Source organism: Solanum lycopersicum, chromosome 12 (genome assembly GCF_036512215.1).
Source record: "Solanum lycopersicum chromosome 12, SLM_r2.1".
Lineage (NCBI taxonomy): Eukaryota > Viridiplantae > Streptophyta > Magnoliopsida > Solanales > Solanaceae > Solanum > Solanum lycopersicum.
In genome coordinates, this window is record NC_090811.1 from 43,697,922 (window position 1) to 43,724,821 (window position 26,900).

At 34.1% G+C, this 26,900-nt stretch overlaps 1 long non-coding RNA gene across 1 annotated transcript; it reads right to left on the bottom strand.

Moving 5' to 3' along the window:
- Nucleotides 1-6,081: 6,081 nt before the first annotated feature.
- Nucleotides 6,082-13,258, bottom strand: LOC109119173 (uncharacterized). Its single transcript, XR_002026386.3, has 3 exons — nucleotides 13,145-13,258; nucleotides 12,511-12,593; nucleotides 6,082-6,296 (listed from the first exon to the last, which is right to left on the bottom strand). It is a non-coding gene; the product is annotated as an uncharacterized lncRNA (long non-coding RNA).
- Nucleotides 13,259-26,900: the final 13,642 nt, after the last annotated feature.

The window sequence follows — 26,900 nt, forward strand, 5'->3', positions numbered from 1 at the left end:
GCATCGAAACCTTGGTTATTCACTAACATATCATCGCCTGCAATTTGTTGATTGACTCTGCATCTTGGCAGCTTTTTGCCAATTTGCAAAGGTCCTCCTCAAGGTCCCTTGGTTTGTCCTTGGGGAGCACGGACCCAAAATTTTGGATAATGAATACACTCTAATACATTTTATACAGCCTTTGACAAATTTTCATGAATTTTTGACTCCTAAAAGCTGGTCATATAGGCTAAGGCACACCAATACCTCTTTGAACTAGTTTTCGAACGTCATGGACGTTTTGATTTATAGACTTCCTATATGTCTTATATTCATTAAAGTTGACCTTATAAAAGTGTCTAGACATTAGGCTACTGATGTTATGTTGCAAGACAAGCATTGGATTTTCGAAGTGTTACATGCCCTTTATGTACAAGATAATGGCCACGGTGATGCTTCCGAACTAATGCAAGCCAGGTTTCGGATTGGGAAGTAATTTTGCAGGAATTGTTGAGCCTATTCATGTTACCAAACAATGATAAAGGTATGGTTTTGGGTACATCCCTAAAGGTGAAGAGGTGAAAAGAGTATGTCAATCGGGATGGACATGGAAGGAAAAAATGGGGCCTTTTCAAAGAGACACTTCCATAGGAGTCGATGTTGAGCTAGCTAGTATATGCGATGCTGAGCCTAGAGAGCAGCTGCACAATTGGACCTCCACACCAATCATGATTCCGCAATGCCGTGGTAGAAGGACAGTGTTTATTCATGTTTTGAAAAATTGGTGGTAGTCCGGAAGATGCCCGAGACCCACCATTTGGAAGTTTCTTTAAATACTTGTATTTGAAATTCCCCCATACTGTTTAAAAGGGTAACATGGCCCTTTTCTATGGCAAAAGTTTGCATTGATTTCCAATTTAAATGAAATCCTCTTTATTGATTTTTTTCTTATTTGTTTACTTTAATTTCCTAACTTTGTCTATGTATGATTTCAGTAACTTTAATTTAAAACCTTCAAATGTCATGTCATGTCAAGAGATGAATAAACAAAAAGAGGCAGGTGATGACGAGAGTGAAGAATACGAAGAGGAAAATGTGGTAACAGCATATGTTGTCGAAAAATTTTGGCTTTTTGAAAATTAACATAAGCTAAATTTTGAAGAAACAAAAACTGTAAATCTGTGAGACCATGAGTGTGTCAAAGATGTAAAAATAAGTGTCCACATGAATGAATCTCAAATGAAGGATCTGATTCATTTGTTTGTTGAATACAATGATGTTTTCATCTAGGAAGTAAGTGACATGCTAGGGATGAGTACCAATGTGCTGTCTCAGAAGTTTCCGATCAATATGGGGTTCAATCAAGTGAAACAGAAGGCTCAGAAGTTCAAGCTTGAATTAAGTTTAAAGACTAAAGAAGAGATCACCAAACAAATTGAGTCTTGATTAGTGGAGTGACATAATTCTCAACTTGGTTGGTCAATGTTTTTCCTGTTGCCAAAAAAGATGGGAAGATCGAAATTTGCATCGATTACAAATATATCAACAAAGGCAGCCCAAAGGATAATATTCCATTGCAAAATATTCACATTTTGATCGATAACTATGCTAAGCATGAAATGTTCCTTATGGATGAAGAATATGAATAAAATACAACTTTTATTACGCCTTGGGGTGTATATCATTACAGGGTGACACCATTGAGTCTAAAAAATGGTAGTACTACTTATATGAGGGCTATGACGACCATATTTCATGACATCATCCACAAGGAGATCAAGGTGTATGCACATGACAGCATAGTAAACTACGTCGAGATTTCTTACCTCTTACCACATTTACAGAAGTTTTTTGATCATGTAGATCATTAAGCTTAAAGTTAAATCCCACTAAATGTTTTTTTGATGCCAGCTGACGTGTTATCGAGATTTACAGCCAGCAGAAGTGGTATTGAGCTCCATGCTTCGAAGATGAAAGCCCTTCAAGAGTTACCTGCTCCGAAGACTTAGAACGAAGTGATGAGTTTCTTGGGTAGGTTGATATACATTGATCAATTGATATCTCAATCAATAGTAGAGCCTATCTTCAAGCTCTTGAAGAAAGATTCCTTCACAAAGTGGACCGAAAAATTCCATACTGTTTTTGACGCCATCAAGAATTATTTGTGTAATCCATCATTGTTTGTTCTTCTGTGAGAAGGGAGTCCATTGTTGTTTTATTTGTCTTTTTCAGATAATGACAATTGATATGTGCTTGGTCAACATGACAAGCTGGGAACAAAGAACAAGCTAATTATTATTTGAGCAAGAAATTCACTATGTACAAGGCTCGTTATACTCGTTTGGCGAGAATGTGTTGTGCTTTAATATGGATTGTTAAGAAGTTTAGACAATATTTGACTTCTTATACCACCTCATTTCCAAGATGGACCTATTGAAGTATATTTTCCAGAAAGCCATGCTGATCGGAAATTTGGCTAAATGGAAAATGCTTTTGAGTGAATTTTATATTGTGTATGTGACCCATAATGCGATAAAAGCACCGTCCATGGATATCGTCTTGTAGAAAATCCTATAGATAAAGAATATGAACCTCCCATGACTTATTTTCCTGATGAAGATGTATCGTATGTGGGTGAAGATATTTCTAAAGCATACCGAGATTATAGAGTATTCTTTGATGGAGAAGAAAATCATCAATGTAGAGGTTTTGGAGCTGTTTTAATTACAGAATTTGGTCAGCACTATCCTTTGGGATCCAAGCTCCTATTAAATAGCACGAACAACATGTCCGAATATAAAACATGCATTCTTGGGTTAAAGATGGTAATCGACATGAATGTCCATGAGTTGGTCGTTATTGGAGATTAAGATATGTTTATTCATCAAGTTCAAAAATAATGGTCCGGGAAAAACCCAAAAATCACGTCGTATGTGCAATATATAAACAAATATTGCAAGAGATTCAACAAGATTGAGTTTAGACACCCTCTCAAAATACAGAATCAGTTAGTCGATGCTCTTTCCACAATTGCCTCAATGTTTAAGCATCTGGATACTGATTATATTGATCCTCTAGATGTAGAGATGAAATAAAACCTGACCCATTGTTCACACGTTAAAGCAGAAAAAGAAGGTTTACAATGATGTTCTAGGTGTGATTCCTTAGAAATTGAGTTGTTTCTATTTTTAAAGAATAGAAAAGGGTGAGCTTTGATGTTATGATCGTTTTATGGCTAAAAGAGTAGACGTAAAGATATTTTTTTAAATTTGGTATGTGATGCCATTTATGGTTAGGTGTGAATTATGAGATTGGAAGTATTGTGATGAGAAACTTTATGGTGCTTTAGTTGTATGCATGGCAAGAGTAATAATGATGAATAATGTTCTTTAGAAAATAAATGAGTTATCTTGTGATTATGTTCAATGATGGTAGATATGCTTTAAGGTGTGAATTTGAGGAAATGTTGAGGGAATGTGGAGATTTTGTAGGAGTTGAGGGAAACCCCCCTGTTTGGTTAATGTTTGAATTGTCATTCTTGTTATTTGGTGGATGTTGTGGTGTAGGATTATACTAAGATGGAAATGTGGTATGAATATTTAGTGAGGAAGTTTTGTTCCATGAAATTGAGTTAAGTGATGCCTAAGAGTTTAATGAAGTGATGTTTAAGAGAGTTCTCTAAGCTTGAATCCTACGAGGAAACTGTTATGCTTAACTTGTAAGTTTGATGATTTATGTTCATGTACATGAATTTAGGGTAGTGTGAGTTCTTACCTTGTGAGTGGCAAAATGGTGCTTTGGAGTACGCGACATTGAAGATTATTTTACTCTATGTGGGGGAGAGTGAGTGGAATATAATGGCATGTAATGTACTCAGTCCAAGAGATTCCTCAAGTATTACTAAGTGGGAGTGGTTGTATGGGATGCTACTCTCACATTACACTTAGTGTAAATTGCCATTTTTTTAAAGTTGCTTGGAAAGTGCATTATAGATTTTTTAAGAAAGATATTGCGAATTTTTTAGTTCACTCTAAAGAAGTCCAATTTATGAGAAAATTGCATTTTTCATGAACAATGGTTTAGGTTTTTTTAGAATTGATTTTTATGTGTCTTTACCATCTTAAGACACAACGCAATAGAATATAATAGGGACGTGACCCTTAACAACATAAAATATAAGTCTAGGCTAATACATTAACTTAAACAACTTGTTGACATAGGCAACCCTTGAATCTTAATGGCTCCCTAGATATATCGAAGATCTTGACTAAGGAGACATCCTCTAGCCATAAACACCTACACTTTGTGTAAAAATATGAATAAGAATAGTGTTAGTACAAGAATGCACTAAGTATGGCAACCATGCAAAAACGTGCATTCAAAGAGGACATTTTATTTGAAATCATGAAACATGGATTCTAGTAAACTTCATGAACATAGGAAAATATAAGCTCAATTTAGTTCTCATACATCATATAGATATGGATTCTACTCATAATAGCACATTAAGACATTTATCATACATTTAGCATATTCAATACATATAATACATTACCTCTGTTTTATTTAACCTCTTTCCTTAAGTAACCCTAACATTTACTAAGAACAATGTATCACCTTGAGGTAACCCTACAATAGCCTTTCGCAATATGATTCATAGCACAACCACATATATATTCATAAGTCTTAAACATCTAATATAGATAAACTTCACATAAGGATTATCGCCTAAGAAATCTCCGAAGTCACACTAGTGCAATGTGCCGGTAGCATCCCACAATACTACTTCCACAAAGTGTACCTATGAAGTCACCCTAGACTAGACATCATCATACTTAACAAGTCATAACACTTTAATTCATATCTAAACATAAGGCCACATACTTCATAGCATCACCTAACGATTCTTTCCTTTACTATAACCTTAGTCATAACATATTTAGTCCATATTATATGTAAATCACCGTCACAACTCCTTCACAATCTTACTTGTGCTATGTAGACATGGAGTCCCATACCCTCACATATACTAAGTAAACTCACATAGAAGCCATGATTGTAATTCCCACAAATTATCATAATTAATATCTTTACATAGCAAAGTCACTTAATATGCCCTCATACAATTCATTAATTCATAACATAAGTGTTACTTTCATACATATACGAATCTTATCCTTTGTTGGAGTTCACCAATACAATGCATGGGTAGGGTCCATAGTCCTACCTATACTAAGTAACCTCCTAAAGGAGTTGTGATTATAGTCCACAATATTATACTAGTTCATTTATGAATTTGGGATACATAGCCATAACCGACATAGACCATGTGACCTACATGGAAGTCGGTATTCTACTCCTACACCGGAAAGAGAGGTACCACTTGCCAAGGTAGGACCTCGTTAGAAATAGCTATTCTAGTTGATCCACTAAGTTAAAAACCTACAGGTCATGTAACAAGGAGATTGCTTCCAGAAACCTTGACACTCTAACTAAATGATGGGAATCCAGACTTACTTAATGTGAAGGTTCTCTTTTTGAAATGCTAGACTTACTAACGTGAAGCTCCAACTCTAATTTATCATGTTCACTAGGTAGTAATCTCAAACTCCCCTTTTAAACTTATTTATGCCTTAAGATAACATTAGTTCATAAACATTCGGCATTATGGTCTTTCTCTGTCATAAATCATATGGCTCAAAGGTATCTACGATGAGAATGTCCTTTCACCATTGAACCTACATAATGTGATATGTCTTTTCATTTAATCATATCAAATTCATACTATATTTTAGTTTAGAGTACAATTGAGTAATACATTTCAAGAGACTCCCTTATTCTTTAGACTACTATTAACATACTTCATTCGTACATGCAGGTGTGTGTGTACATATATAACTTCACATAATGTACCGAACCGCAAGTACACCCTCTAGAAGTTAGAGCATCCTTGTGTTGTCACATGGCAAATGAGACTTCAAGTGTCTCATCTAAGCCTCTTGTATCATTCATTGCATAATATACATTCTAAAATAGGTAAGTTTAAAAAATTTCCTAACACACGACGAGCCCTATAAACATTACATTAGTGGAATACTTTCATTTAAAATATTAAATGTTTAATACATCTTCTTGAACCATCTAAACTTTAGAGTATACAAAACATGGGACTAATCCCATACAATATAATAAAATGAAGTCTATGATATAAGGAACATGTTTATATGTCCTTGAATCGATGAGGACTCACCAATAGTTCAGATTCAGAGCTTGAAAAACCTATCCAACCTCCATGGCACATCAATATTTCTAATTCCCTACACTTTATTCAAAAATGGAAAATAAGTGGTTAACATTAGATGTAACAGGAATGGAAGCCATGTAAAAATGATTAAAATGGGATAATTAGTAAATATCATGCTTTTCATGAATTTTGATTGAAACATCATACTATGAGCATAAGAACAACATTTAACAACTTAGAAATATATAAGAAATCATTTTAGCAAAAAGCCACATTTTTAGACTACATTACAGTTAATTCACTTCACTTCACTTTAGACATCTTCATGCATGTAATTATTCCACTTAAAATTATCCTAAGATTCACTTAAGCAACACAAAGAGAAACCTCCCATACAATCTCTCTTGGAATTCCAAAATTATTCTGAAGACTACTTATGATGAGTCACATACGCACTCACAGGACATCAACATATCAACATCTAGAAAATATGACATCTTCTCATCAAAGGTTATAAAAAGACATACTTAAGTAGATCAAAAAGATAACTTCCATAATTGACCTCTTAAAGACTACCTAAATAATCCTTAAGAATTCCTAAGTTTGGATCATATTCACATAAACAATCATCTTCCCTTACTAGATTCATTCTTAAGACTTATATAGGTAAGATAAAAACTGACCATTCCTATGCCCCCTTCATGCCTTAACTAGAAAACCCTTAACTACTCTACATAAGTACTTATTCATTTTAACATAATTTATCAACTTAAGTCATTATATTCATTAGTTCGTTTAGGCGACATTCAACAAATAAAGGACATTCAAGTGATTGTCTTGGACAAGACCCAGGGACTCTAACTAATACATTCAAAGCCTATTGTCCATTGTCTAGATAGCGTCTTATACCACATCCAAAACTTCATAGAACTTCTCTAATGCTAGTAAGTATCCCACATATTGGTTATAGGCAATAACCAACATAGACCATGGTATAACATAGACACATCTCATGTAGAAACATGGTTAAGGAATATGAAGGACATGCTTTGTAATGTAGTCTCATACTTAACAAGCACTATTTCCCTTACCATATCCACTCGCTGCTAGCCTTATTTCCCATAGATTAATTCACACATAAGGTTAACATAAAAGGTTTCCCTATGAAGTTCAAAACACTATTACATTTACCCTACCAAAGAGGTCCTCTTAAGGATACATTCCAATGAGGACAAGAAGCTCATGATGACTTTCCTATGGACAAATATGATGTCTTTCAATCCAATTAACCTTAAGTCAATCATAACTTAACTTTGAAGGATACCATTACGGCTTACGACTTCAATATTCATAACCTAACAAATATATTCAAGGTTTCACAAAAAAGACCCTCTTAACTTCATCTAAGGTTACATATCCTTCATACATTCAAGACTAATATATTTAACATCCTATGTGAGGACAATGCATATCCATAATAGTATATACCTCAAGAAAGGGACACAAGTCAACCAAGACAAGACACCACATACTTCAATTTATTTCATAACACATACCGTTCTAAAAACACATATATATGTATAAGCATATCATCTTCAGTTAATCCTACACACTATCATAAAATCATCAATGTGACCACTTAGACTTTTATAGTCATGTAGGGATAACAAAGACTCAACCCTAAGACGAATATACATACAAGATGAAAGTCATGGTCTAACATAATAACCTATATAACATAAATAGAACACATATACTTTCACATTGCTTAACATGTAGAAAGATATCATCATACTTCAAGTAGTGCCAACAAGGCCATGATCATCAGATTGCACAAACTAACGCCGACAAGGCTACACCAATTGCAAGTAAAACACGTAACACCGCCAACTGAAGTGTACCATACAAATCATAACATAGATGGAGTATAAACAACATAAAAATAAAGGAAATAGGGCAGCTTACCACCACAACATCCTCAACACCTCAATTTGATGCCAAGTCAATCAATTCAACACAATAAGGTCCTTACCAATGTCCATGAACATCAATTAAATACATAAAAAATTATACTCAATTAATCTAAGTCTATACAATATAGATTTATCAATTTAAGATCAACTAGACATCAATTGAATACAATTCTTACTTTATTGAATAGCCCTATAGAAAACAACTTTAGTATTCATAAGCATTAAGTCAATATCAATTTATTAGAGTTAGGAGTCAAAATATCTAAGAATATTCAATAAACAATTGATCAAATTGAAACACCCTATAAATAAATTAATCCTAATCCATACATAAATAGAAATCCCATAACAATATACACATGAATTCATCAATATTATAGCATGATCACATAACCCATATTTTAGTCAAATTGAGAGATTTGTGAAGATCATGGGTTCATGGAGAATTTAATCCGAAAAGATCAATTATACATCAATCGTATCATATCTTAATATTTGAAAACCATCTATGCAAGAACTCAAGTCATAGAGAAGAAATTGAACTTTTCTTCTATTTAAAATCATGTAAAGTAATATTTGAAACTGGATCCAAGGTGATAGCAAGTCTTAGATGAAGAACTCCCATACCTGATTCCAATAAACCAATTTAAATAGAGGAATATACTGCATTGAAGAACCATATTCAAGCACTATGTGTTTTGATTTGGGTGTTAGGGTATAATAAGAGTTTAATAACTTATATAGTATATAAATACCCTTAAACAGTAAAAACGAACGTCCTCACACTTAAATACTTCGTGTGAATTTACAACTTCATCCCTCAACTAAACAAAAAGATGTTACCAATATTAGAACACCATCGACACGCACATCGACAATCTATAGTCTCTCCCACGCACCGTCGATGGGGGGCATGGTTTTCTCCTACTTCTCCTCAACACTCAATTCTTCAGTCTATATCGAAGGAAACCAAAGAAGGGACCTCACCTAGCCGATAGGCTATCGTTTTGGTTGTCGATTGCCACTGCCTGGCAGTGTTGAAATCTATCTTGGGGTCCTCATTTAGGGACATTTTGTGGGTCATGTGCAGAGTCGTACCCGAACATTTCCGAACCTAGTATGTTTTCATACGATTTAAGGACCTATCACATAAGTGTAATCCAAAACAAACACGTAAAACTCAACGAAACATGCATAGATAAAAGGTCGTCAATAAGCAAGCCTTTTGAAAGTCATGGACGTTCTTGGACATTTGACCTCCAAACATCACGAAACATGACACACTGCCTATATACATTGTAATAACTCATTTAAGGACTTTATAATTTCATTAATAATGTATAAATACATAAAACCACATATGAGGCACATAGGTCACTTAGTGTTTCTTAAAATTTAACATCCAATACACCTAAACTCTTAAACACTGCCTCATACCCACATTATAACCCATTTTAGGACCTTATACCATCACGAAGACCTTGCTAATACCTAGATCCACCTAATTCATTTTCGGGGTCATAAAATCTCCCCCACTTGGAAAACATTCATAACAAGGGAAAGACACCATATACACAGTTTTTAGGCATGACTAGATGCATGAAGAAGTGAAACTTCCCTAGCAGCCAATAGTCTCATATTTATAATGTGGAGGGCATAACATTTTAAACAAGACTATACTATATGTGGTTTATAAGACAATTAATACACTCCCTAAATTTTATGCTCTTATACCAAATTTTTCAATGACCCGCAGGTAGACCCTATAGAAGTTAGAGCATCCTTGTGTCATCACGACAAATGGGACTTCAAGTAGTCTAATATAATCCTCTCGTATCATTCATTGCATAATAAACATACTAAAATAGCTAAGAATTAATTCTTTCTTTAAACTTTAAGAACACTTCCATAAACATTACACAAGCAGAAGACTTTCATTTAAAACATCAAATTTTACAACATCCACTTGAACCATCTAAACTTTTGAGTATTCACACTTAGGAATAATCCAATATATGACAATAAAATAAAGTATATGACATAAGGGACCTGTGGATATTGTCCTCGAATCTATAAGGAATCACCAATACTTTATCATTAAAGCCTAAGAAACCTATCCATCCTCCATGGCACATGAAGGCTTCCATTTCGAAACACTTTAGTAAAAAAGGGATAGGAATGAGTTAGCACATTAGATGTTTTAAACATTGAATCATTCAAACATCTACTTGAACCATCTAAACTTTAGACTATACACACTAGGGACTAATCCCATAAATGATGATAAAATTATGTATATGACATAAGGGACCTGTGGATATTGTCCTCGAATCTATAAGGACTCACCAATACTTTATTATCAAAGCCTTATAAACCTATCCATCCTCCATGGCACATGAAGACTTCTAATTCGTTATACTTTTGTCAAAAAGGTAAAAGAAGGGCTTAGCACATTAGATATACTAAGTATGAAAGCCATGCAAAAATCATGAAAAAGCTACATTTAGTAAATAGCATGATTTTCATGTATTTCGATCAAAATATCATACAATAAGCATAAGAATAACATTTAAAAACTTAGAAATACATAAGAAATCATTTTAGAAAAAAGCCACTTTTTTTGACTACATTACAGTGAATCCACTTCAGCTCACTTTAGACATCTTCATGCATGTAATTATCCCACATCAAGTTATCCTAAGACTCACTTAAACAATAAAAAGAGAGACAGCCCATACCACCTCTGTAGGCATGTCTAAATGATCGTCAAGACTACATATGATGAGTCACATACATACTTATAAGAAATCAACATATATATATACAGATAATATGTCATTTCCTCATCAAAGGCTATCAAAAGACTTACTTATGTAGATCAAGAAGATAATGTCAATGATTGACATCTTCAAGACTACCTTTATAATCCTTAAGACTTCTTAAGTTTGGATCATGTCCACATAATAATCATATTCCCTAACTAAATTCATTCTTATAACTTATATAGGTAAAATAAGAAGTGACCATTCCTATGTCCACTCAATGCCTTAACTAGACAACCCTTTACATCTCCAAATAAGGACTTATTCATTTTAATATAATTTCATAGTTAAGTAACTAGATTTATTAGTTCAATTAGCAGACATTCAAGACATAAATGACATTCAAGTAATGGTCTTGGACAAGACCTAGGGACTAACACCATCTCTGCCTATTATACAATGTCTAGATAGCGTCTCATACTACCACCTAAACTTTATTGAACTTCTCTAATGCTAATAATTATCCGCCATGATGAGAATAGAAAACAACCGGCATAGACCATGGTAGCGAGACATGGAATCCGGAGTTTTAACCTACTCCAATGAGGGTGTTCTACTTGACAATGGTACAACATAGACACATCCCATGTAGGCAGAAGTTTTAGGATTATGAAGAGTATGATTTGTAATCTAGTCACATACATAACAAGAAATATTTCCCTTACCATATTCACTCGATTCTAGACTTATTTCTTATAGATTAATTCACACATAAGGTTCACATAAAAGTGTTCCATAAAAAGTTTATAACCCTCTTACATTTACTCTATGAAAGAGGTCCTCCAAAGGCTACTTCCCAATGGCGACGAGAAGCTCATGATGCCTTTCGTAAGTATTAATATGATGTTGTTCCAGCCAATTAACCTTAAGTCCATCATTCCTTTACTTTAACAAATACCAATACGGCTTACGACTTCAACATTCATAACCTTACTCTCAAGTTCAAGGTTTCACATAAAAGACCATTCATCTAAGGTCACATGTAACATCTTAGGTCAAGACAACACATATCCACAGTCATATATATCTCAAGTAAGGGACACAAGTCAACCAACACAAGACACCAAATACATCACTTTAAATCATAGTACATGCCATTCTAGAAACATATAAATAGAACGATATTATCTTGAAGTAATCAAACACACTATGATAACATCGTAAATATTACTACATAGACTTTTACAGTCAAGTAGGGATAACAAAGACTCTACCGTATCATTATATACACAAGGTCAAAGTTATTGTATAACATCATCACATACATAACATCAATAGAACACATATACTTTAACATTTCATAACATGTAGATTGATATGATGATACTTCAATAACGAACTACAGAAATAGCTACATAACATCAAGTATTGCCGACAAAGCCACGTAAATTTCCATTACAATACATAACCCCGCCACCAAAAGTTCACCATACAATTAACAATAAAATTTAAGTATAAACAACATAAAAATAAAGTATATTGGTTATCTTACCACCACAACAACCTCAACACCTCAATTAGATGCCAAATGAACCAAGTCAACACCATAAGGCCCTTGCCCATGGAAATGAACATCTATTCAATACATAAATCATAATATTCAATGACTTTAAGTCAATACAATATATATTTATCAACATAATATCAATTAAAAATCAATTTAATACAATCCTTACTTTATTCAATAGCCCATATAAAATAACATTAGAATTCATAAGCATTAAGTCAATATATATTTGATAGACTTAATAGTAAAAAGATGTATGAATAATTAATGCTCAATTGATCAAATTGAAATATCCTGTAAACCAATTAATCCTAATCAATACATGAATAAAAAAACCCATAACAATGTACACATGAATTAATCAATATAAAAACATGATCACATAACCCATATTTTACTCAAATGGAGAGATCTTTGAAGATAAAGGGTTCTTGGAGATTTTAAATAAAAAACATCAATTATATATAAAGTACATCACATCATACCATTTTAAAACCATTTGTGCAAGAATCCAAGACTTAGAGTAGAAATTCGACTATTCATCCTTTTAAAATCTTAAAAATCAACTTTGAAATTTGCTCCAAGGTGATAGAAATCCTTATATGAAGAACTCCCATACCTTATTTGAATAAAACGATGAAAATTGAAGAAGAAATCCATTGAATAACCATCTTCAAGCTCCATCTTAACCTTGGACTCTCATGGAGGTTTTGGGAGGAATTTATTGACGGAATGTGTTTTGATTAGGGTGTTAAGGTTATAATGAGAGTTTAATAACTTATATAATCTCAAAATACAATTAAAAAATTAAAACAACCGTCCTAAAACTTAAAAATACTTGGGATGAATTTACAACTTCACCCCTGAACTTAAAAAAAACCTAGCAGCAAACTCACAACACCATCAACGCCCACATCGACTGTCCGTGGTCTCACCCATGCCACATCGATGGGGTTTCGTGGTGTGCTCCTGATGCTCCTCAACACTGAATCATTCATTCTCCATCAACTCCACCCAATGATAGGCCATCTCCTTGTCGAAAGGTCGTCGTTTCGTTAGTCGATTGGCACTGCATGGCAGTGTTTAACTCTAAGTTGTTGTCCTCTTTTAGGGCCCCTTTGTGAGTCCTATGTAGAGTCTTACCCACACGTTTCTAACGCGAATATCTTAGAATACAATTTTATTACCTATCACATGTGGTTCATAAAAAAATAACACGTAAAATTCAATCAAACATGAATAGACACATAAGGTCGTCTCAAGGCAAGCCTTTCGAACATCATGGACGTTCTTTGACGTTTGCCCTCCAATCTTCACAAAACATGAAACACTTCCTGTATACACTATAATAACTAATTTAAGGACCGTATAACCTTATGAATCACATATAAGCAAATAAAAGACATATATAGCACATATGACACTTAGTTGTCGCACGTCTTAATCCTCCCATGACGTTTGACATCCAATGCATGTAAAATCTTAGTCACTGCCTCAAACCCGAATTATAAACGATTTTAGAATCATAGAATATGACAAAAATAATGTTAGGCCCTAGCTCCACCTATGTTATTTTCGGGGTCTTACACATAAACATATTTAGGCATATATGTTCATAACTACATTAATAATATACATTACATGCATAGAAATAGGTAATGATGCATAGGAGGACTGTCCTTTCCTTATTAATCATGAACCTAACCTACTCATAGATATGTATTAAGTGGGTGTGTGTACATTGGTCAACATGATCAAGCCACCCTCTAAAGATTACAACACATTTACAACATTCCTTCAAATCTTGAGTCAAACACAAGTAGAGTATTTAAGACTATAGACTAAACACACCACATTTAGTCATAGGAGTAAAGTACATATTCCAGAATAGAATAAAACAATCCATGATTACTTTGATTAAATATTCATATAGGGTTCCAATAGGTAAGGATCATGCTATAAGAGCATTCATTAACATTAGTCATGTTAGACCTCTATTAACCGTAACATGATCAGCACACATATACATATAACATCATCTCCATACCTAGCTCATGCAAATAGTTTGGAGTGTTATTCATATACTTCACATAACATCAATTCACTTAGAACATAATATTAGGATCAAGGCTAAATCCATTAACTTCCTAAACATAGAAATAATAATATCAATCAATCTTTGATCTAAGTCCTTCAAGTCATATAATAACAATTAAACATGTACAACAATTTAAAAGCCACCACCATAAGTGAACCATACCAATCAAAACAATTTTATGTAATTTTTAGGTTAATTAAAGGAAATAGGTAAACTTATCAAATCTCCAAGCTATGATCATCATTGATCATTCCACCATAATTCATATTCAATTTATATATATAGTAATATCAATAAGAAATTCAATACAATCTAATCACAATTCTATAAATATGAAATTAAGATTACAAGACCCACATTATATATAGGCTAACTTTGAAAAATTAAGAGGATCATGCATTGTTCTTTAAAATTGTATAGAAATTCATCATAAAATCAATAGCTACACATATAATCATTATTAGAATACTTTTACAATAAATTTGAGAATGAACTCATTGGAAGATTTAAAGATAGGATTTTTGACTTCGAACCACATTTGGAAGAGCTTTGAAAACACTCCATAGATGAATGATTTTCTAGGAATGAAGGATCACCATGACTTCCACATTATAAAGGCCAAAAAAATCTTAGAAGAAATCCTAAATAACAAACCTCCATAGGTTGTTCTTAAGGTTTATTGACAATGATGGTTTTTGGGATTTTTGGAAGAAGAAAGAGTTTTGGGGATTCTTATTTCTTAATGGATGTTTTGATTTTGGCTTGGGAAAAGTATTAAAAAGGTACAAGAAACAGTTTGTAACCGTCTCACTTAGATACCAAAACACCCCCATACTTATTGGGTGAGCCTCATGTCATGCGCACGTCAAATTGTCATACTCTATGCCACGGATGCGACGCGAGGCTAGTTCCGAAGTGTTGCTGTTGTACTCTGCCTTGGGAAACCTCCTTCTCCAAATTTTGTGTCCTCCTTGGGGGAACTTAGAGAGGTTCTCGTGGTGTTTTACCCGGACATTTTGACTCGTTACATGTCTAATAAGATACTGGGGTCAACTACACTGATTTTAACTTAAAAAACACTTAAAAATAAGCCAAATAAAGAGGGACTTACAAACATGTGTAAAGACTAACTTTAGACATCTTGGAATTTCTTCGACGTTTGATGACCTCCAAACCTCTTAAAACAATTATACAAGCTGTAAAACACTTTATTAACATGTTATTAACTCTTTTTGACACATGTGAGTATTTTACTACCTTAATTCATTTTGAGGGTTGTCACAAAACCAATCATGTAGATTCAAACTAATCATAGGGGAGCATGAATCCTCAACCCTAAGCTATAATGAGAATATATCTCAAGCTGTTTGTATGAAATACACTATAACGTCCTAGAATGAACTTAGGTGAACTAGAGCCTCATGATTGTTTCTTTATATAATTTTGTATTCAAATGAGTTACTTTAGCGTGCTTAGGCAATGTATGAATATTGGTTAAGTTTGAAGGTCAAACATCCTTGACGTGTGGAAGGTGTTCCTTAGAAATTATTCTTGAGTATTCTTGCATTTGAGTGAGTTCTAAATGTTCATTTTGCTTGAATTGATGTGAGTTGTTAGTTAGACCTATATGACTTATATTAGGGATTTAAAATTCGGGCACGACACCACCTAAGATTCATAAGGGGCCCTAGATGAAGGACCCAATACTTTGATAAAACTTCTAAGAACACTGCGCAATCGACGGAGCAGTGTATTGAGCGTAGGTCCATCGACGCCCCATCAAGTTGCACGGCGATTAATACTTAGTGGGAGGTCCAGACCTCCCTTAAAAAATCCTATGACGCCATCAACTACCAGCAACACGGGCCTTCAACTCATTGATGCCTAGTAGCTTTGGTCGTTGATTGGCCACTTCCTAAAGTTGTGAAAGCTACTGCCAACTTGGTGTGTTTTATATATATCAGCCCAAGTCATTTATAACCCAAGGTACCTATTTTTAGTGTTTTTAATTTAGATTAAGTTAGTTTTAATCCCTAGACTTTGACATGACAACACACTTCAAATATTCCAACTCCCTTCCTAAAGAAAACTTTCCCAAAGTCTCCATTTAAGCTAAGACTCAAGGAGGGCAAGAAGAGTTGGCTTGGATGTGTTATTTCACAAAAAAATTTTGTTCCTTTTGTTTTAGGCATGGTATCCTATTCAACACTCTTCTGTTAAAGGAGTCATTCCCGAAAGATTTCAAAAAGGGTTTTCAAACTCAAATTTCTTCTATCTTGGATTTTAAGCATGGGTCTTCTTGTAAAAGTGTTTTATTGATTTAAATGTATTTATAATTTCATGAATTGATTATTATCATGTTATAAACCAAAAGAACTCATGTATATCAATTTTTCAAACTTTTAGCTTAAGAAGTCGGTTAAATGAGAATGTTTGGGTAAGGTATGCACTTTAATTTTTTTTTTTTGTTTAGCTACTCCCCTAAGGGACTTATTATAATTAAACATTGAGAAATTTATTATAGTGAAATATGGATTGGGTAAATGGTGAGTTTCCTATACTATATAGTATTTACGATGAATTGATTTTGAGTGGTACGGTCCACCTTCATGGTAGTTGCATTTATTTGATGAACTTGATATTAGTTAGTATGTTTTGTGAGTGTGGCTTTGAAGTTCTAGTATATTAAATGAAGTGATATAGAAGGTAAGTCTTGGCTTGTATTTCGTGAAGTTTAATAGTATGTTTGTCTTAGATTATGCCTAGGTAAAGTATATGATTTGTGAAGCATGTAAAATGTGTAAACTAATGAATGTAGAACAAAAGCATGTATAAAATCTAATGCTTGTTAAATGATGCTTATATGCAAGATGTGCTCACAAGTACACACACACAGTTGAATGAATCTATGGAGTGAAATTGAGTAATTAGAGAAGTTTTGAGGTGAACACTCTTCGTGAGTTGATATGAAGTGTTTAGTAGCAACCTCACTATATCCTAAGATCTTTTTAAGATAGCTCGGAGGATGAATGCCATTCGTGAGTTGAGATGTGGTGTTTGGTAGCTATCCTTATCATATGGTTTGAAGTGTTATTAATCCATGGGGGTTATATCTTGCACCATGAGGATATGAAGAAGACGTGGTTACAATTCTAGAAATGAGATATATTCCAATGTACCTCATGAGATAAGCACTCCACATTAGTAAAGAATGACTACTTAGTAGCAATCTCTTTATCCATTAACTATGCTCCCTCATAGGTGTAGCCATTTCAAAATTAATGTAAAAGATAACAAGAATGAATCACTCTAGGCAAGTGAGGATCCCTCATCCGATAGAGGTTAATATCGGGTTTCCATGTCTAGCTTTCATGGTCTATGTCGGCTAAGATAACCCGCCATAAAATAATTGATTGAACTAAGTCTTCAAAAAAAACGTATTACTAAGAGTAGGTTGTGTTATGGGAGTCTATCTACTCTTTGCCCTTTGTAGGACCTTTCTAAAGGGAAGACTTTGTGCTAAACCTTCTAGAAGAATGTACTACTTAGGGTAGGTGGTGGTATGGGACACAATCTACTCATTGCACTAAGTAGGCATTACAAATATAGAGACTTTGGTTGTTTGTTGGGTTCTTTTTGATATCTTGCCAGTGATATAGGATCTTATTACTCCAGAGTTAAGGAAAAAGGGGTAGTCTTGATGATTGCTTTGGTGTTTATTGAAGGAGGCATATTCATACTTCCTTCTTGCCTTACCTTAGTGAGTCTTAGGATAATCCCGAGGTAGGGAAACTCTTACAGAAAATGAGTTCACGTTATCTTTCTTTAAGACTTGGAAGTCTGCTCATTTTGAACAGTATAATTCATTGTGAAAGTCATAAATGATTCATAATTAAAGTTCAAATTTATTCATTGTAAGGTTAGTAGGTGTTTACTCAAATGCTTTTGAAGTTACGGTAAATGATCTCCTTTGGTTTAAAATTATGAAATCTCTTATCTAAGTGTTCAGTGATGGTTCTTATGATGTTTTTCTTTTATATCCTTGAATGTTTTACTTAACTTGCCCGAATCATTATTTTACTAAAATGTCCCTTTTGGCGTATTTTTGCATATGCCATACTTAGTACATTAATTTTACTAAATCCATTCTTTTCTTTAACTTATATGTAGAGGTTGAATACATTTTGTAAGATTCGAAGGTGAATCTTAGGAAATTAAGTCTCTCTAGAATTTGTATGTCCTCATATATTCGAGTACATAGTTTATTGTTTCCTAGTTTGATTATTAATACTTATTATATATTTGTTTTCCATGTAAAGGGTCGTCTCCCTAAAATATTATATGTAGTGTCTTAAGTTTATCTTGTGACATTTATATTTCTTAAGTATTGATGAAAGATTTCCTTTTTATTATTTTTTTTGTGAAAAGTATTAACTAAGCACTACTTTTCATGTCCTATGTAAGGAATGCTAGTTGAAAGGCTTGTACAAGACCACAAAAATGTCAAGTGCACCTTGCCATAATTTGAGGGTTCTCCCTAACTTCTAGGGGGTGCTTTCGGGTCATGAAAGACTTTGTATCATAGCATAAGGTTATGGGAAATAGTTTAGGTTCTAAAAGTGTCAGAAACCACATCTTCTAGTATCTTCGTAATTGGTTTGAGTCGCGACAAATCCATGGACAAGAGGCTATAGGATGATAGAACTTTAACTTTTTATCTCTATCTAATATCGTGTCGTAGAGTTGAGTCATCTAAGGTGCATTCTCTGAACCTCATCTATTTGTGTTTATAGGACATGAATACGAGGATATCAACCGCTAGAAAGGGTGAGGGAGGTGTAGGTAATTAGACGATTCCTCCCCATGTTTACCAAGTTCCTATCATTGGTATAGAATAAGAGAATGAGGAGGTTCCCCTTCAAGAACCGGAAGTACCTACGGAGCCTTAAGAGCCTCAAGTTCCTCCTATGCCTCAATCTTCATTTTGTTGAAGGAGATATGACTAATCTAGGGTAGAGGCCTACCCAAATGAACTTGACCCAACTCATGACGGATCAAGATCATGTTGTCAACAATCTCTATGTTGCCAAACCTAAGAAATGAGTTGGACCTCAACCAAATTCTAATACTCCCGTTGCTTGAATTCGAGATTTCTTGAGGATGAAACCTCGTACTTTCCATGGAACTAAGGTGGATAACGATACACAAGGTTTCATCGATGGAGGGTTCAAAGTTGTAGATGTTATGGGTGTGACACCTAGGGAGAAAGCGGAGTTAGCTGCATACGAACTCAAAGATATGTCTTAAGTATGGTTTAGCAATGGAGGATTCATAGAACATTAGAGAGAGGTCCAATTGATTGGGAGGAATTTAAAGAGGCTTTTCTAGATATGTGTTTTACCCTAGAGTTGAGGGAGAAGAAAATGGTTGAATTTCTGAACCTTTTTCAAGGTGGGATGAGTATGTAAAAGTACTCTCTCAAATTCACCCACCTCTCTAAGTATGCCCCAAGCATGGTAGCCTAACCTAGGGATAGAATGAACAAGTTTGTGATGGGAGTGTGTAGCTTTGTTGAGATAGAGTATCGTACGACAATGCTTCTTAATGACATGGATATCTCTAGGCTCATGGTCTATGCAAACAAATTGAGGAGTCCAAAAATAGGGGGATAAGGCAGGAGGGTAAAAGGCCTAGGTTGGAAGATTCTAGTCACCAAAATCCTAAGAAGAAGTTTTATCAGCAAGATTCTTCCATATCTAAAAAGGATAGGACTCCAAATAAAATTTCCCAAGGTGGTGGCCATTCTTTTCAGAAGACTAGGTGCCCTATAGTGGGAAACAACATTTGGGTAGATGTCTTGTCGGAACACATGGTTTTTTTCCATGTGTTAATAAGGGTCACAAGATGAGGGATTTCCCCAACATCAATGAAATAGGGAAAGAGGTCAATCAATCTTCCATACATCCCAATGATCCAAAGACGAATCCTTCTTATGGGATGGGAGCTAGGAAGGACAAGTAATCTAGTTTTTGTAAGTCTTAACTCTTTATTATTGTTGTTTTTATTATATAAAATGAATTTATATGGTTTTATAGTTCATATGATCATGTCATCTTGATATATTGCTTAAGGAATGAAATTTAAATAAAAATTTGTTTGCTTGACAGTGCGCACAATGAAATAGATTGTCAAATTTTTGATTTTTGAAAAAAAGAATTTATCTTTAATTCAAGTTTAATTGTTTTAAAATGTTTTGTATATGATCATTTTTAATGTCGGAGAAGGTAGTTCCTCCATAGGAGAACGTTCAGTGTGAGTTTTGAAAATATTGAAGTTTGCAAGAGTAGCATATGTTGCTATGTGGTTGAAAGTGTGAAATGATGTTCCTTGCTAGTTGATGCTTTAGTTTCGAGTGTGCTGATCATGATTTTAATGTGTTATGTGATGATAAGTGACTCCTTTTTTCTCTTGATGTTTTAGTGACATTCGAGGATGAATGTTATTCTAAGTGGGGGAGAAGGTAACTACCCAAAACAAACTAAAATGAAATAGAGCCTCTCGAGAATTTCTTATGTTAATTTTTTTTTAAATTTTTTGATTTAATGTTGTTAGTTAGTGTGTGAATTTTGTTTATGTTTGGAGGTCATACGTCCAAGAACATTCATGACGTTGGAAGGTGTGCCTTAGAAAGTGTTCTTACTTCATGTGGTGTTTGAGTTAGTGTTCTGTGTTCATTTTGCTTGAAACTGATGTAAGTTGTTCCTATGACCTAGATGACTTAGTTTAGGGGTTTAACATTCGGTCACGGCCCAACTAGGACCCACAAGGGTCCCTATATGAAGGGCCCAAGACTTGGAAAAAACTACCAAGAATACTGCTCAATCGATGGAGCTGTCGACTGGGCGTAGGTCAATCGACGCCCCGTCGACTGGGGCTGTCGTTCCATACTTTTTCGGTCGTACAGACCTCCCTTGAACCAGTCTCTGATGCCATCTAATCCTTGCATCACGTGCTATCGACTCATCGATGCCCAATAGCTTGGGTCATCGATTGACCATTTTTAAAAGCTGTGGATGTTGCTGGTAACTTGGTGTGTTTATGTAAATTCACCCCATGTCCTTTATAAACCTAGGTAAATATTTTTTAGTGTCTTTTAGTTATACCTTCTGTTTGAGGTATGGTATCCGTACATGAACCCTCTTCCTTTCAAGGAGTCATTCCGAAAAAAATTTGAAAAGGGTTTTCAAACTCAAATTCCTTCAATCTTTTATTTTAAGCACGAGTATTCTTGTAAAAGTTTTCAAATGATTTTAAGTTGTTTATGATTTGTATGAACTTGTGTTTTCTTATGTTGTTTTGGTTTAGATACTTCCCTAAAGGCCTTATTATTAGAAAATATTGAGAAATTTGTTATAGTGGATGATTGGCTTGGTTAAATGGTCAGTTCACTGTATTGTATAGTTCTTACTATGAATTGCTTTTGAGTTAGATGGTCCACAATCTTTGGTGGAAGTGTTTATTTGATTAAGATGATATCACTTAGTACATTTTGTGAGTGTGACTTTGAAGGCGTAATATATAAAATGAAGTGATATTGAAGATAAGTCTTGTCTTGCCTTTTGTTAAGTTGAATAGTATGCTTAGCTTAGATTATGCCTAGGTAAAGTATATGACTTGTGAAGCATGTAAAATGTGTAAATTGATGAATGTAAGACTAAAGCATGTAGAAGCTAATTCTAGTGAAATGATGCTTATATGCAAGATGTTCTCACAAGTACACACACACACATAAATGAATATATGGAGCTAAATTGAGTAATTAGAGAAGTTTGAGATGAACACTCTTCGTGAGTTGAGATGAAGTGTTTAGTAGCAACCTCACTACATCCTAAGATCTTTCTAAAATAGGATGGAGCATGAACGCCATTCGTGAGTTGAGATGTCGTATTTACTACCTATGCTTAACCTATTAATAAAGTGTTTAGAACCCGTGGGGGTTAATTCTAGAATGAGTACTTAGTAGCAATATCCTTATGCCTTATCTATGCACCCACTTTGGTGTAGCCAGTAGGAAAGACATGTAAAATCTAAAAACAATAACCTTAATCTAGGCAAGTGAGGATCCCTCTTCCTATAGGGGTTAATGTCATGATTCCATGTGTAGCTCTCATGGTCAATGTCGGTTAAGGTTACCCTCCACAAAAGAATTGATTGAACTGAGTATACCTTATGATTATAGGTTGAATACTTTTCGAAAGATTTGAAGGCGAATCTTGGGAAATTCACTCTCGCAAGAATTTTTATGTCCTAATATATTAGGGGATAACCTATTGTTTCCTAGTTCTATTATTACGACTTATTGTACATTTGCTTACAATGTAAAGGGTCGTGTACCCATGATATGATATAATATGCGGTGTGTTATGTTTCGCTAGTGACGATGATATTTCTTAATCATTTATGAAAGATTTCCTTTTCATTAATTTATTCTGGAAAAGTTTTAATTCCGCACTACTTCTCATATCTTATGTAATGAATTCTAGTTGAAGGGCTTGTACACGACCCCAAAAGAGTCAAGTGCGTTTTTCAACGATTCGAGGGTTCTCCCAAACTTCTAGGGGCACTATCACGTTGTGACATACACATTACATGCAATTAAATGTATTCATCAGGAGAGTATAGGTCTTTTCCCTAAAGCTACCATAAAATATTTTTGGCCAAACCCAGTAAAGCTACCATGATAAAGCATCCTAGCAACAAAAGACCAAGCTAAACATAAGAGAGCTTACTTTTTTCATTCCAAGCAACAATGAAGTACATCACCTCTAGCTTCCATGTGTAAATTAAGTCAAGTTTCAATGATTTTAAACGTGCCAAGTTATCATAAATTGGTATTATGTTACAAAGTCAATTATACAAGAAAATGGTATTCAATAAAACTTCAAGCTATTCTAGTTGAGCATGTCTTGGATTAATTTTAGGTTCTTAGGTTATCCTAGAATTCAACTATGTGAAAGAACATGGTTCTCCTATCTTGTTCATGTCTAAGTGTAAAGAACAAGGAAAACATCATCAAAATCACATCAAAATTACTTTAACCACAATGCCCAAAAAACAAAGGCATACAATCCGTATAACTGACAACTACCTTCAATCAATAAAAATCCCTACTCAATTACTTGTTGATTCATCCAACTGGATAAGAAGAAGGAAATTATAGTCATACATGATTACATAGGTTCAACTCCAAATTTTTATGTCCAGATTATCTTTGATCAATTAAACCAAGTTCAATCCATGTGTAGGTTATTCAGTCATGATCAAATACTATACAATACATTTGAATAAAACTAAACTTAGAACCATCATCTAGTCTCTAATGGCCTAAAACCTGCATGATCTCTTGCAACATTAACTAATACAATTCACCATTAAACCTTCTTTAAAACATCACATAATTATCATATCAATATAAGTGAATGTTACTCACTAGATTTGGATCACAATAAAGCCTTACCCACAATGCAATCACAACCCTCTCAAGATTGAGGTCTTTTGGATTGACAAGTGGGATTCCATGAATTGAAGAATTTATGTATTAATAGGCTTCACATAGCACATATTATTGCGTTAAACCCAACTTGATTCCTTTTTTAAATATTCCTAAGAGGAAGCACCGATTTCTCTTCTTCTTAAACGGTGTTCTTGAAAGACTATTGTAGAGGGAGAGGTTTTGACTTATTGTTTCTTATAGGGTATTGTAGTTTTGTCTTGGGAAAGTGGTTATCATCTCTTAAAAATTGTTTCTAACAGGCTCCTGAATTACCTAATTACCCCTACATTAATTACACCATTTTAGACAAGTATTTCTTTAGTAAAAATTTTTGGAACATTTGTCGGGAAACAAGTCCGCCACGCGGATCTACTGACAGATGATTTCGAAAATAAATCCCGAGACACTGGATGAATCTTCATGAATAAAGTCCGCAATGCCAACTGGTTCCTATTATGGGCAAATTGCTCCTGCCTTGGGCAGCTTTCCAGCTTATAGTTGGGTCCTCCTCACGGACTTTTATGGTGGTACTTGGGGAGTTGGTCCCTAACGTTTACATGCTAAATACGTATGTGTAGATATTAGGAACCTTACCTATCCATTTGAGATCCAACCACTTCCATAAACCTCATGAGACATTCTATGTCACTCAAGCACATCTCAAGGTTAACCTTCGAACATCATTGTACGTTCTTGGACGTTTCACCTCTAACATTTTCCTATATTTATATACTAGATCATAAGACTATATTAGTCATTTTAGAACCTCATAAGATCATGAAACACATATTAGGTTCTATTTTTTCATAATGTATTTTTGGGTGCTCACAACATTTGCCTTAGTGTAACGTCCAGATTAATAGGTCAATGCATATGCAATTAAGTAGTAACTACATCTACTAACTCATAATGCACAAAAAATCAACATTTCACATTATATTGGAGGAATTTCAATCTCCATATCACATCATGATCATGACTAAATCATAAGTCAAATATACAACTTTTTTCGAGAACCCACTTAAAGATGTGAAAGTAAGTCAAATCGTGAAGGATATAGGCAACTCATTATAGATACATATAAAAATGACAAAACAAATGATAAAAAGCTAATTTTATCATGTGCACATAAACTCATCAAAACATGCACAACATAAAGAGACCATGGATAAACTTATTTTTACCCAAGACTGAGAAAAAATATGAAAAAAGCTACTAGGAATTGTTGTTCTCAAGCTATAATAGGAATCGAAGAAAGTGAAAAGGATAGAAAAACTCAAAGCAACATACTATTTAACATACAATCCCCCACTTATGACAAAACCCATCTACGGAAAACATTAAAATCAACATAGGAATCTCATCACTTCAAAAAGGAACTATAACTTACTGATACTTTCATTTGAATTAGATCCTTTGTGTTTGTTATGTTTGAATGAATAAAAATGGTTACTCTTTCAATAATCAAGATTCTGGTCACTAAAAGAAGTTTCCTTAGCTTCCCTTCCTCTAGGCGAAAGATTAGGGAAATCTATCACCTTGTGATCATTATTCTAACAACCATAAAATCCATTTGTAACACCTACAAAATTAGATAGGGTGTATAGAGACTAACATGTTATTCTTAAGGTTTTAAGGTCTTAAAATGACATATAATATCGTATAAAGTAAGTGTGTAATGTTTGAGCTAATTTGAAAGTCAAACGTTAAGGGACGACAAAGACGTTTGACGACTAGACACCTGTGTTTCTCATGTATCTATGCATGATTATAAATTTTATGTAATGAGATTATGATGTCCTAAAATGATTTATAAATATTTTTATAGACATCATACGGATTTTCCTGATGTTTGGACGTCAAACGTCAAAGACGTTCCAAACATAGCCCTTAAGATGCTCAAGTATGTCTTGATGGGACCTAGCCTACTTGTACGTGTTATGTCTATTTGTTTATGGTTAAAATGATGTGGGAGGTATAAAACGTGTTAAGATTTTTATTTATGTTGGAAACATAAAGGTACCAACTCTAAAGGGCCACATAAAATTGACCACAAGAAGGACCCAAGGCTATCAAGATATTTCATTGGAAGTGTTAATCTAGAGACAAATGACGCAGAGTTGGTTGACCAACGAACCATTGGTGGGGTTCATCAGTGGAAATTTTGTCTGTAAAAGTATCAACCAAATTAAAGTCCAAGGTACAATAGACAGAAGCCACAGGTGACCCATCGATGGACCTACTAGCCGTTGATTGTGATCCGTCGATGCACGCTGGTAACGGCTGGCTGCGCACTTCCTAATTAAGGGGTGAATGGTAAATCCAACCCAAGTACTAAAATTTCTCTTATTGAATTATTTAACATTTTTTTGTGTATTTTTGTAATCTAAAACGTGACCAACCCATTCCCAATCCCATTCACTCAAATTGAACCTTTCATCCAAAACAAATTCTCTCTAGAAACCTCTATTGTTGTTGAAGATCGAGAAAAACTTCTAGATTGTATTATCATGGGTTCTTCACCAAGATTTTTAGTTTTTCTTATAGATAAAGGTAGCGTGATCCTTACTCTATTAGTAACCTTTAACTTTGACAGTTCTTCTCAAGGTTTTTCAAAGAGAAAGTATTATCAAAGTTCTTCTTCTTCAATTTATCCATTAATTCTTTCTAAAAATGTTTACTAATGGGTAAATAATTATGAATTGATGTTAGTGTATTGGTTTT